This window comes from Mustelus asterias, chromosome 19 (assembly GCF_964213995.1).
Source record: "Mustelus asterias chromosome 19, sMusAst1.hap1.1, whole genome shotgun sequence".
NCBI lineage: Eukaryota > Metazoa > Chordata > Chondrichthyes > Carcharhiniformes > Triakidae > Mustelus > Mustelus asterias.
Genome location: NC_135819.1, coordinates 47,287,259 through 47,299,536, shown reverse-complemented (window position 1 = coordinate 47,299,536; position 12,278 = coordinate 47,287,259). Strand labels below are relative to the sequence as shown.

General features: G+C 41.3%; 1 protein-coding gene and 3 pseudogenes across 4 annotated transcripts in view; 3 read left to right on the top strand and 1 right to left on the bottom strand.

Annotated features, from left to right (window-relative positions):
- ccnd2a (cyclin D2, a) overlaps positions 1 to 12,278 on the bottom strand; it is a 38,321-nt gene that overhangs the window by 5,767 nt on the left and 20,276 nt on the right. Inside the window, exon 5 of one of the 4 annotated variants that reach the window (XR_013500170.1) lies at positions 11,837 to 11,973. The exons of the other annotated variants lie outside the window; for them this stretch is intronic. The gene's annotated coding sequence lies outside the window, so the exon portion shown is untranslated. The remainder of the gene's footprint in view (positions 1 to 11,836; positions 11,974 to 12,278) is intronic. 4 annotated transcript variants of the gene reach the window in all.
- LOC144508160 (U2 spliceosomal RNA) lies at positions 4,815 to 4,994 on the top strand (annotated as a pseudogene).
- On the top strand, positions 5,149 to 5,354 carry LOC144508154 (U2 spliceosomal RNA; annotated as a pseudogene).
- Positions 5,491 to 5,710, top strand: LOC144508128 (U2 spliceosomal RNA; annotated as a pseudogene).

Genomic DNA, 12,278 nt, shown 5'->3' with positions numbered 1-12,278 from the left:
TAATATATCCTGCAAATCATATTCTTTCACTGTTTTTCCTCGGTTCACAATCATTTTGTTTGTTTAGCAATATCAATGGGCTGAATAGCCGCCTCCTGCACTGCAGCGCTCCTGTGATTTCTATGATGATCTTTACTCTCTATCTCAGTCAGGGACTGTTCAAATAAACCACCTGTTTATGAAAGAAACATTATTGTCAGATAAACATTGAAATTTAAAAACACAATTCCAAGATAAAAAAGTTAAAGTAAATTAAAAATTAATGGTGGAATGTCAAAATACAGAAGCAATGGCCAGGGCAAAGTACAACAGATTCTCAGAAGCATTTTTCAACTGTGAATGATACAATCGATATCAAAATCAATTATTTGCAGTCAATCGAGATTAAGATATTGTAATCATAATTACAGATTACATCTAGACAGAGATAAAATGTACTAATTTATTATCAAATCTGATACTAACAAAACATTAGCAATTTTAGTTTTTTCCCCATTTTTTTTTCAAATTATTTGATTTACCAGAATATTGCATAAAATGCATTACTTTGCTTTTCAATAGACATCAAATTCAACTGTGACATTACATTACTGATCATCTACACGGCATCTATTGGAAAAACCAAGGTTTCTTAGTTATTGTCGTAGACCCCTTTCCGAGCCACTTACACATCCCCTCTCTCCAGTCAACTCACTCATACTAAACAAAGCCATACAAAGCCCTGAGGAGTAAAGTTGGCCTCAGTAGGGATGTAAAACTGCAGTTACCTTTTCCTCAGCTGTCCAATATTTAGCTTCATCAACTGCAAAAAAGCAGGATATCAGCCAAGTCATATAATGACCAATGGCAATTTCTATGTTACATCTTCATTCATGTACCCATGGTGTAGGGTTCAGTGCAGACCCAAAATCTTTTCCATCATCAAAACCACTTTTCATAACACTGCCCTCCTCTGCTCCAACCTGGTGAACCCTTTATCCATATTTTTGTTAGCTCTAGATTCAATTGTTCTAATATCTTCCTAATCAATTTCCCATCCCCCAGAAATTCAAATGTGTCCAAAACTCATCTGTTTCTGTTGCAGACTAGGTTTTGTTCATCTAGACCTCTGACTTTGCTGACACAGAATAGCCAAGTAAAATTATCCTCAACTTCACATCTCTTATTGCCTCACGGGGAAAGTCTAGCACTCAATCAGCAGCACCAGGAAGGACCTGGTGACGGGACCTAGTAATGATCTCTTCTTCGTGTTGGAGGAGAAAGCACTATTCCACGGAATTGTTTCGTAAGGGTGGTGTGTCTCAGCTGACCCTAATGGAAGAGGTAGATCGTGAGGGCGCTGTTACGTCAGGCCATGGGTGATGGAGAGACAGGAGATAATGAAGAGCAGTCATTTGATAGCTCAATCTCCAGGTGAAGAGCTCCTGCCCAAACAACCACTCTCATCTATGGGGCTTGTTGTACTGAGGCCCTTGATGAGCAACCAGAGTTCTCATTACCATTTTATAGTGCTTCCTATAGGGCCAGTTTCAAAGGAGGAGCAGAACATACCATTCCAGTCAATCATTGCTAGCCTCCTTGGTCAGAAGAATTGTTGCAGGGCCAGAGTCACTCATTCCTCCGCACCTTCCTGTCAAGGCCCTGTGACAGAAGCTGCCCCAGAAATATATAGGCACAGAGGGGTCCGCGAGGGCACCTCTATCATGAGGATGAAAGTCACATGCATGCCAGCTGCAAGCAAAGCCAATGAAACAGGAAGCTGTCGGCTCATCTTCAGCCACAAGGGGCAGCAAACCAGTAGAAGTTGATGGGAACAGAGGACACCACATCAGATGCACTGTGTGTCACTCGGGTGATATTTTCTCATTTGTATGGCAGTGAACTTATCCTTTAATAATTATTACATATGCCCACGATCAGACTTGTATTATTATTGTTCAATGTCAAAAAGGACGTGTGTTAATGGTCATGGTTGGGAGCTGGGTTTCTTGCAGCATCATGTTAGGTGCAGCAGGAGATTGTTGACAGTGGTGAACCATTCTCAATCTACTTGGGTGGCAATGAGATGATTCAGATGTGCATGCTTGTGGGATAATTTTTTATTCAAGGCAGGCAGGCAAGTTAGAGAACAAATCAGTCATAAGGCTAAGAGTCATTCAAGTGTAAGGTTGCTGATTAATGTGGCTTGTGGCTGTGCCAGACCACCACCACCAATTGCCAAGAGCCCAGAAACAGCCTCAGTGTGTTCCCTCCAATGCCTGGGCTTCTTTATATCACCACATACTTTGGGCACTGGCATTGTTACCTGCAAGTGGATGGCTCTTAGCCTGTACACCCGATGTCTTGGGTAATGCCTTCTTCCCCTTTCATCCCTTCTAAGTGGTCCTGACTTCCTCTTGACAAGGAAGGTGCATCTATTGAAGCTCCTTCTCCCTACTCTGTTCAATGTCAGAGGAGCCTGTTCCCAACTCCACTCCTTCATCTGTTCTGTTGCTTGTTTGTTCACCAGGGCTTCTTCTACTAACCTCTGATGCCATTATTGCCAGCAGCCTCCCATCCCTCACAAGAATACTGCCACTCAGTTCATAAATGCAAGCCTCTCATCACCAGTGACAGCAACTCTGTGCCACTGGTTGAGCAGCTGAGGATCAGTTGACAAATTCATCCATTATCCCTCCTAGCTCCCCACTGTAATCATGACAGATGTATCCACTGATGTGTACCAGACCTGCTGTTTTCGCTGCACCTCTTGGTTGAAAAATCTCAAGATTCTTCATGAGATCTACAGCAAGCTCGGCAACCAGTTAATTAGAGCTGTACGAATTGCTAGTTCCCCTTCTCCCAATTAACCACTCTGCATTCCAAAGGTGTTGGGATCCAGTCACTCCATCTGAGAACACGATTTTAAATGCATGCCTCCACCTGAACTTGCCCTTTGTGGCTTTTGAAAATCCAGCCACTCTACACCTTCCTAAAAACGTTCCCAACGTATTATTTTAAACTAGGTTTTTAAAAAATAATTTCTCCAAAATTTTCCATAATATTGCATAAATACGTATACAATTTGCAAGTTTACTGAACTATTCCATGATCTTAAATATAAACTTTACACCCACAATATTTGCTGCTTCTCGTTACATTATATACTCCAAACTGCAGGATAGAGGCAGCCTGGGTTGCAGCTTTTTGTGTAAAACTCCAGTTACCCAATTGTTAGAGACTTTTTTTTTTAATGTCAGCATTCCCCAAGCACTGATTCAGCTTCAGTTTAGCTCCAGCACATAAGGTAGATTTTTCCATCTTGCAATTGGCTTGTAGGACTTGTGCACTGCAGGCTTTGGATGAGCATGTTCAGGAACTGACACCACCAGATCTTCTAGGTGCAGCCCATTTCTAATTTGAATGGGGGTGGGGGGGGGGGGTGTGTGGGTAAGAGAGCGGAGAGAAGAGACTGTGAATCTGGCACAGCTGCGGTTACAAATTAAAGGCAAACTGATTTATTTCTGCAACGAGAATAAAGGAGTCAGGAAATCACTGCAGTTACTGAAGAATAGTGCAACGTCTACACAGAACCTCTCCATTCACTGATGCAGCTGCTCCTTCTGAAATGGATGAAAGAAGAATTACCCTGCTTGGCACTAAAGGGCTTCCTCCTCAGACAAGTTGTACAGACTGTATGCAAGTTAATAGAATACTGTGCTCCAAAGAACAGGGTGTAGGTGAAAAAGAAAAATTGCTAAGCCTACCAAATAGATGGGCAAAGCATGCATGCACTAAATGTTACAGCTTAACCACAGCAAATTCAAAGCAACCAGACTGTATTTTAGCTTTTTCAATGTTCATACATACAGTATTGTCCAAAAGACATGGCAACACAATCACCAAGCTAAACAAAACCTATGCGTCCTTCTCACAGTGGCAGATTGGTGATATGTGCCTTTCCAAGATACTTGTCCAACTGACCCTGAAGAAATCTAATACACTTTCCCTACAACCTCTCTTCATAACAAGTGTCATCAGCAGCTCACTTGGTGGCACGCTCTGAGTCAGAAGGTTAGAGGGTTCAAGTTTCCCTCCAGGACTGGAGTACAAAACTCCAGGCGCCCACTTCAATGGAGCATTGAGGGATGCAAGACTGTCAGAGATGCTATCTTTCAGATGACACATTAAACCAAGATCCTGTCTACCCTCAGGTGAACATAAAAGGTCCCATGGTATTATTTTGAAGAGCACGGGAGTTACCTTTGGTGCCCCTGCCAATATTTATCCCTCATTCAATAGTCATCTTTGTGGAAACATGCTGTATGCAAATTAGCTGTCACGTTTCACATATTACAACACCGACTAAACTCAAGTGGCTGCAAGGTGCTTTGGAAAGTCTTGAGCTGATGAAAGGCACAATATATAAAGGCAAGTTTAAAAAAAAAAGTTTATGCCTATCCACATTAAACTGTATCTGCCAGCTGTCAGTCTTCCTCTGAAGATAGTCATGTAAACTCATCACTGGCCCACATCTAGCCCAGAGATTTATCAGAATCTTACTCAGCAAGGTAAACTTTCCAACTGTAACTTATCGCTTCTCAATTTTTAAAAGCGACATCTCGGCCTTTTGGCTAAGATGCAAATGAGCTCAAGTCTTGGAGGAGGAACCTCCCCCTTCTCCAATCAGCTTGGCTCATGTAGATCGGGCCCAGGACAGGGTGGTTTGGTCGCTTGCCCTGTCTTGTCAGCCTGTATCGGAAATGTCTCAACTTGTTGAGACTCTGAATTGGATTTGATTTGATTGAATTGGAAAAGTATTAAAAAAAAAACTTATCGCTTCTCGGCCTTTTGGCTAAGATCAAGTGTAGTATGGATCGCCTGCACTTGGTTGAGGTCATTAGGTTACGCTGAGGCTTCATATGTTTCATATGAAGCAATTTTTAAAAGCGGCATCTCGGCCTTTTGGCTAAGATGCAAATGAGCTCAAGTCCTGGAGGAGGATCCTCCCCCTTCTCCAATCAGCTTGACTCATATAGATCAGGCCCAGGACAGGGTGGTTTTGGTCTCCCGTCCTGTCTTGTCAGCCTGGATCTGAAATGTCTCAACTTGTTGAGACTCTGAATTGGATTTGATTTGATTGAATTGGAAAAGTATTTTAAAAAACTTATCGCTTCTCGGCCTTTTGGCTAGGATCAAGTGTAGTATGGTCGGCAGCCCATGGTCGGCCGCACTTGGTTGAGGTCATTAGGTTACACTGAAGCTTCATATGTTTCATATGAAGCAATTTTTTAAAGCGGCATCTTGGCCTTTTGGCTAAGATGCAAATGAGCTCAAGTCTTGGAGGAGGAACCTCCCCCTTCTCCAATCAGCTTGGCTCATGTAGATCAGGCCCAGGACAGGGTGGTTTGGTCGCTCGCCCTGTCTTGTCAGCCTGGATCTGAAATGTCTCAACTTGTTGAGACTCTGGATTTGATTTGATTGAATTGGAAAAGTATTTTTTAAAAACTTATCGCTTCTCGGCCTTTTGGCTAAGATCAAGTGTAGTATCTGTTCTACGCTTCTCGGCCTTTTGGCTAAGATCAAGCGTAGTATGGACAGGATGCTGCGCTTGGTTGAGGTCATTAGGTTATATTTAAGCTTCATATTCATATGAAGCAATTTTTAAAAGTGGCATCTCGGACTTTTGGCTAAAATGCAAATGAGATCCAGCCTTGCAGGAGGAACCCTGCCCCTCCTCCAATCAGCTGGGCTCATGTAGATCAGACCCAAGACAGGTGGTGAAGGCCCTGTCTTGTCAGCCTGGATCGGAAATGTCTCAACTTGTTGAGACTCTGAATTGGACTTGATTTGATAGAATTGGAAAAGTATTAAAAAAAACTTAGTACTCGGACTCTTGGTGTACTAATATCTGTGACAGTAACTTTACAGGACAATCATAATGCTCTGCTCCCTCGCTAGTACATGTGTGCATTCATACTCAAAACTGCTCACAACATACCTAATAGGTACATTGAACTGGTGGGTAAGCGGAAAGATTTTACTTAATGGACATCAAGTCCATCACCCACAACTGCTTCTATTTCTAAAGTCCATTTAGGACATTTAGAGTAATGCTATCACCATTGCATTGCTAAAGGGAAAATATTTACAAATGCATCAGAAACTATCATCCTTGGAACCAAACAATGGTATTTAACAGGTTAAGCCGAAGTATTAGGTAAAATAATATGTTTGGAGGGTTACTGAAATATTGTCTTGTAAAGTGTTAAAGCGATGGTTATATATGACCAAAAAGCCACTAACAAAGCTGGCAGTTAAATATTTGCAGTTAAGGGATGTTAAGGTACTTTCCCTTTGCATTGCATTTACAAAGCAAATGGCAGTCCTAAGTACAGTACTAAGATTTTTGATAAATGAATAAAACTGAATAAATTGTGGATTTGGATGATGACTCAGACATTTTTCTTTCTTGTATGAATCAGCTAGGATTGATTTTTTTCCATGAGAAAGCATCCATTATTAATGGCTGTTAACAGCTTGTGAAAAGTAGCCGATCTATGCCACTGCTTCAAATTACTGGGATCAAAAGAACACAGGAAATCAGATTCTGGCACTGGAACATGGTATTCTTCCCTAGCAACTACTAAAACCTAGGAACCTATTATTTTTGTTAAATAAACTAGGAAGGGAACAAGAGGTGAAAGACAATTGCAAACTCCTATAAGTGGACGAGAGGGTTACTGAAGATTTTATGTAAATTATCAAGGAGGGTAACCGAAGGTTTTCACACAAGGGAGCTGCAGCTTTTTCCACAGACTGAGGAATTTGGACAGGAAGATTAAAACAGAAAATTTTGACAAACATCCAGCTGGCTGAATACAAGATTGAACTCTAGTCTCAGAGATCATGAGTCACCATTCTTCATAGTCAACCTTGTACCTTTCAAGGTGAAAGCCACTGATGCATCCAACAATTGCTTTTTTTTTAAAAAACGGGTCAATATACTTCATTAGTTAAAAATTGCTCTCTAGGGAAAAGATATTTTATTTCCATTACACAACTTACAGGGTGTAAAAAATGTTATGAGTCTTTCGACACTAAACGCCCAAGCTGCAACAGCATCATTAATGCCAATCTGCAATCCTGAAGTACACTTAGTACAAATTTTGAGACTAGAGTGTACTGAACAAACTACGGTTGCTTCAACACAAAAGTGTTAAAATTTACAACTGCCTTTGGAAACACAAACTCATTTCCCTCATTTTTAAGATCACTGGCACAGAGTCACCTGCTACATTCTGCTTTCCACTGTGAATGGGATGTGATGGAACAGCAGTATTATTTTATGGAGCTGCATCACCCCACTGTTGCTCCACATGCAAAGCACTCAGATTGAGAAGTTGAATGAATGCTAATAGCTGCCAACTCAACCAAATACAAGTAGGAAACGATCTCATTCTTCCATTCATTTCAGTCAACCCTGGCTGCTGTTTTCTTGCATACTAAGTACAGTCTGCAAACAAACAAAGCAGGATGAGGGAGCAAGTCCTGTCATATGCTTCCAAAACCACAAGCATTAAGCAGCACAATGAGTGGATAAGCCTTCAGTTTGCCTGGCAAAGTATTACATGACCCCATGCTAAAAACCCTTCTACCTTGATGGAGTGATAGTGTACAGTGCACACAAGGTTTTCCTAGTATCAACAGCACTCAAATACAAATGGCTTATGTAGATTAAATAGCTTTGCTTTACATGGGGCTGAATATTCACCTTTGCAGGGGTGGGGAGGGTGTAAATGCTAAGATACAACAATCAGTAGCCACTGAAGTTCACATGATCACAAAAAGTGTCATAATTGCAGGCCACTGTCAGTTTGGGGATTCCACCTGCAGCATTCTCTCCTCCAGCCACCTCCTTACACTAAAAGCCCCTTGCAATGGTGAGCAGACTTTCTGCCCGAACAAGAGGACTTGGCAAATTTCAGCCCAGGACATATCCATACCCTGGTATAGTTTCTGGCTATTCCAGTAGACTTCATTATAATTGATTCTGCCAGAATTACCGTTACCTTCAATCCCACATTGATTAGGGCTTCCATGCTTCTATGTGCTTGCAATATTACTTTGTGATAACTCATCAGAAAAGGGCAATCAACTGCAAGGAATCAGTTTGTATTTGTATTTATGGGTATTAGAAACAAATTAAAGATGTTTAACTTTATGTTTATGAGAGAAAAAAGGTTATTACTTTAGTTAGCTTCATGTTAAAAATGCCTGCATGTCTGTGGGTTTTGGTTTCATTTCAAATTGTGCTTCCACTGTAATTAAAGGTTTATAATGTGAAAACAAACAGGGGCCCATACTAAAAGACACAAGCACTTCTGGCTCATTTGGAACCAGGTATCTGAAAAAAAAGTCTCTCTCATAGAAACTGCCAGCAGAGAGGCAGGATAATAAGTAAGGGGCAGAAAGCAAGTCCCAGAAGCTAAAGAACAGATAGTTCTAGAAACTAGGGAACAAAAAAGTCCCAGGACCTCTGAAGTCAAAGGAACAAAGAACTAGAATCTAAACAAGGTATTGTACGGTAAAGTTAAAGAAAGCGAAAGAGACAAGCTCCTAGTTATAGAGATGAAAAGTACAAACCTAGTGAAGTTGTCTAGCAAGAAGCCAGACATCTGAAGTAATCTTAAGGTTGGCGACACCTTAATACAGCCTGTAGAGAGGTGGTTCTCTATAGGTGTGACTGGGTACCTGAGAGATAGTGCAGAAGTTTGAATGCACATGGCAATCAAGGGCAGAGGAATATTGAAAGGAAATTGAAATCCTGGAAGTGGATCCTTGGTGAAGACATCCAAGCGAAAGCACTGGTTGGGCGAAGAATCCAAGGCTTTTTCCTTCCTACCACCCCCCCCGCCGCAAAAATCAGATTACAGTGAAATCAGCTGGCTCAATGTGATAGGCATGGGGAGGGGGGGGATGATGAGAAATCCACAGAAGATGTATTGGGTGGCATCTGCCACTTGGTTTCAGAGTGTGGTGTGTCTGACCACAGTTGGCCTGTTGGTTTACATGGACTATGTACTGACTGAGAATCTTAGTACAAGATATATTTGGTAACTTGTGTTATCCTTAACAATGTGTTCATCTGTGAAGATATAGGTATGGTGAAGGGGTATTAGAACATAAAACATAGAACAGTACAGCACAGAACAGGCCCTTCGGCCCACGATGTTGTGCCGAGCTTTGTCTGAAACCCAGATCAAGCTATTTCCTCCCCATCATCCCGAAGTACTCCATGTGCCTATCCAATAGCTTCTTAAATGTTCCTAAAGTTTCTGACTCCACTATCCCTGCAGGCAGTCCATTCCACACCCCAACTACTCTGAGTAAAAAACCTACCTCGGACACCTTCCTATATCTCCCACCATGAACCCTATAGTTATGCCCCCTCGGGTATTGTATTATAGTCAATTTTTTTATGTTTAAGAAATTTTTTCTTTTGTTTAAAGTGGCAGTTCTGTGACCCTGTTAATCCATGTTTCTAAACAAAAAAATGTGACAGTCTATTGAGCCAGGAATCCATTCTGGGATCTGACTGTCCAATAGCAACACCAACTGGGATCGCAATACAACCGATACCTAGCGTAACTTAACTAAAGTTGAAAAGCTTGGCGTTGTTTATTCTCAAGAGAAAGATCCAACAGGTCCCAGGTTCAAGTCCCACTTGAGGACTTGAGAACAAAAATCAAGACTGACACTCCAGAGCAGTACTGCATTGCTGGAGGTGTTGTCATAGAATCCCTACAGTACAGAAAAGGAGGCAATTCGGCCCATTGAGTTTGTACTGACCACATATCACCCAGACCCTATTCCCATAACCTAACACATTTACCCCACTAAGCCCTTAGACACTAGGATCAATTTAGCATGGCCAATCAACCTGACTCTCACATCTTTGGGCCATGGGAGGGAACCGGAGCACCCAGAGGAAGCCCACGCAGATACGAGGAGAACGTGCAGACTCCGAACAGACAGTGACCCAAGCTAGGAATTGAACCTGGGTCCCTGATACTGAGACAGCAGTGCTAACCACTGTGCCGCCCGGTACATCTTTCAGATAAACATTAAACGAAAGGTGCCGGTTTGGTGGACATAAAATATCTCATGTAACAATTCTGAACAACAGTGTCCTGACCAACACTGATCCCTCAATCAATATCACAAAGACAGATTTTCTGGTCCTTATTACACATTTTTTTCCATAGACTGATGAATTCCAACAGGAAGATTAAAACAGCTAATTATTTTGACAAAAGTCCAGCTGGCTGAATATAACATTGAACTCTAGAATGAGATTATGAGTCACCATTCTTCATAAATAAGTCTCTATCAACCTTGTACCTTTCTTTCAAGGTGAAAGTCACTGGTGCATCCAACAATTGGTTTTATTTAAAGGGGTCGGCATGCCTCACTATTTAAAAATTGCTATCTGGGCACAAATTAATTACTACGTTTCCTACACTGCAACAATGGCTACACTTCGAAAGTACTTCATTGGTTGTAAACCACTTTTAGGATGTCCTGTGGCTGTGAAAAGCACCATATAAATAACAAGTCTTTCTTTCTACATATAAAGTAGTCTAAATTAACAGTAAAATGTCCCAAACTGCTTAACAAGTGTGACACCAATAAAAAACCATTTGTGACACCAAGCCATAGGAGCAATTAGTATAGATGACCAAAAGCTTGATCAAAGAGGTAGGGTTTTTAGAAGCATTCTAGAGAAGGAGAAAGAGGTAGAGAGGCTGGAGGGTATGGGAGCCCAAGACCTAGGTGAAATGATTAAAATCAGACACGTGCAGGAGGCCATAATCAGAAGAGTACAAAGATCTCAAAGGCTTGTGGTGGTGGAGGATGCTGCACAGATAGGGACGAGGGAGGCCAGCGAGGGATTTGAAAAGAAGGACGATGATTTTAAAATAGAGGCATTGTTGCATGGGGAGCCAGTGAGGGCCACTGAGCACAGGGGTGATGGGTAAATGGAACATGGAACGTGCATAGATATGGGCAGCAGGTTCTCGACGAGTTCAATTTTATGTAGGGCAGAAGCTGCCAAGTCAATCGGGAGAGCATTAGAATAGTCAAGTCTCAGAGTTACAAAGGAATGGACAAGAATTTCAGTAGACTAGTTGGAGTCAAATGATTTCATGGAGGGGAATAGTATTAAATAAAAAGGTAAATGGAATCCCCATGTTTGAAATTAACTCCAGGACTGGGGGGTGTTGGACACAGATCAAGCTTATAAGATGCACAGGAATTTTAGCCTAAACTATTTTAAACAGTGGGTGGTTAACATATGGGGCAGGCTATAAGAAAGACAGAGGACATTAAAGAGCACAGAAATATTTAAGGCAGAATTGGACAGATGAGGATTTCTAAAATATCCTTATTTATATGAGGATTTCTTTTCCTGTGATCCTCAAAGTTCAATCTTGTGGTCACCGTTACAAGCAAAGAGAAAAACAATAGGGTGTGAAAAAGAAACTGTATTTTTCTAACTTTCTTTTTAGTCAAAATATTGGAGGTGGAAAAAAAAAAGCCTTTTTTCTGGTTGGGGTGGTTGAAACTGAAGTCATGCAATGAAATCTCCACAAATATCATACTGAGGCTGCCTCCTAATGGACATTATTAAACATCTCAGAACTCAAGGTTCATGCTGAAGAACATATAGCCATGACATTTGAAGGTGTGAAATTTAGATTCCCATACAATCAAGGAGGAGTACACAGCATACTGTACCTCTACTTAACAACAACTGCCTCCTCCAGTGCTACTCTAAATCAGTGTTCTGTACCTTTCCTGGAACTTTCTGCTCAACATCACTACAAACTTTTCCCCTTTGGCTGTATCTGCAATGGTGCCTGCTTCAAGTGGGAGTGATGATGTCTGGTATGCAGGTGAGCCAGTACTCTTTGGTAGCATTTAGTTGATCTGTGAAAAGACCAGGTGGCTCATTAGCAGTATATAAGCACATTTACTTATTTGGATATCATTACCTCTCAAATTATACACTTGTGTGAACAGGCAATGACCAAGAACAACTTAAATAAATAAATACATGCTGCATACCAGGAGTTCAAATACTTTAATCTTTGTAGTTCCAATGCCTTCCAGCTACCATCTCACGAAAAATTAAAATTAGTGCCTTAAACCTGGAGCTGTTTGTAGTCACACTGCACAACACCTAATGTACATTGAGCGTTCCTTTTAATGTTTGGGCATTCCTGCAATACTTA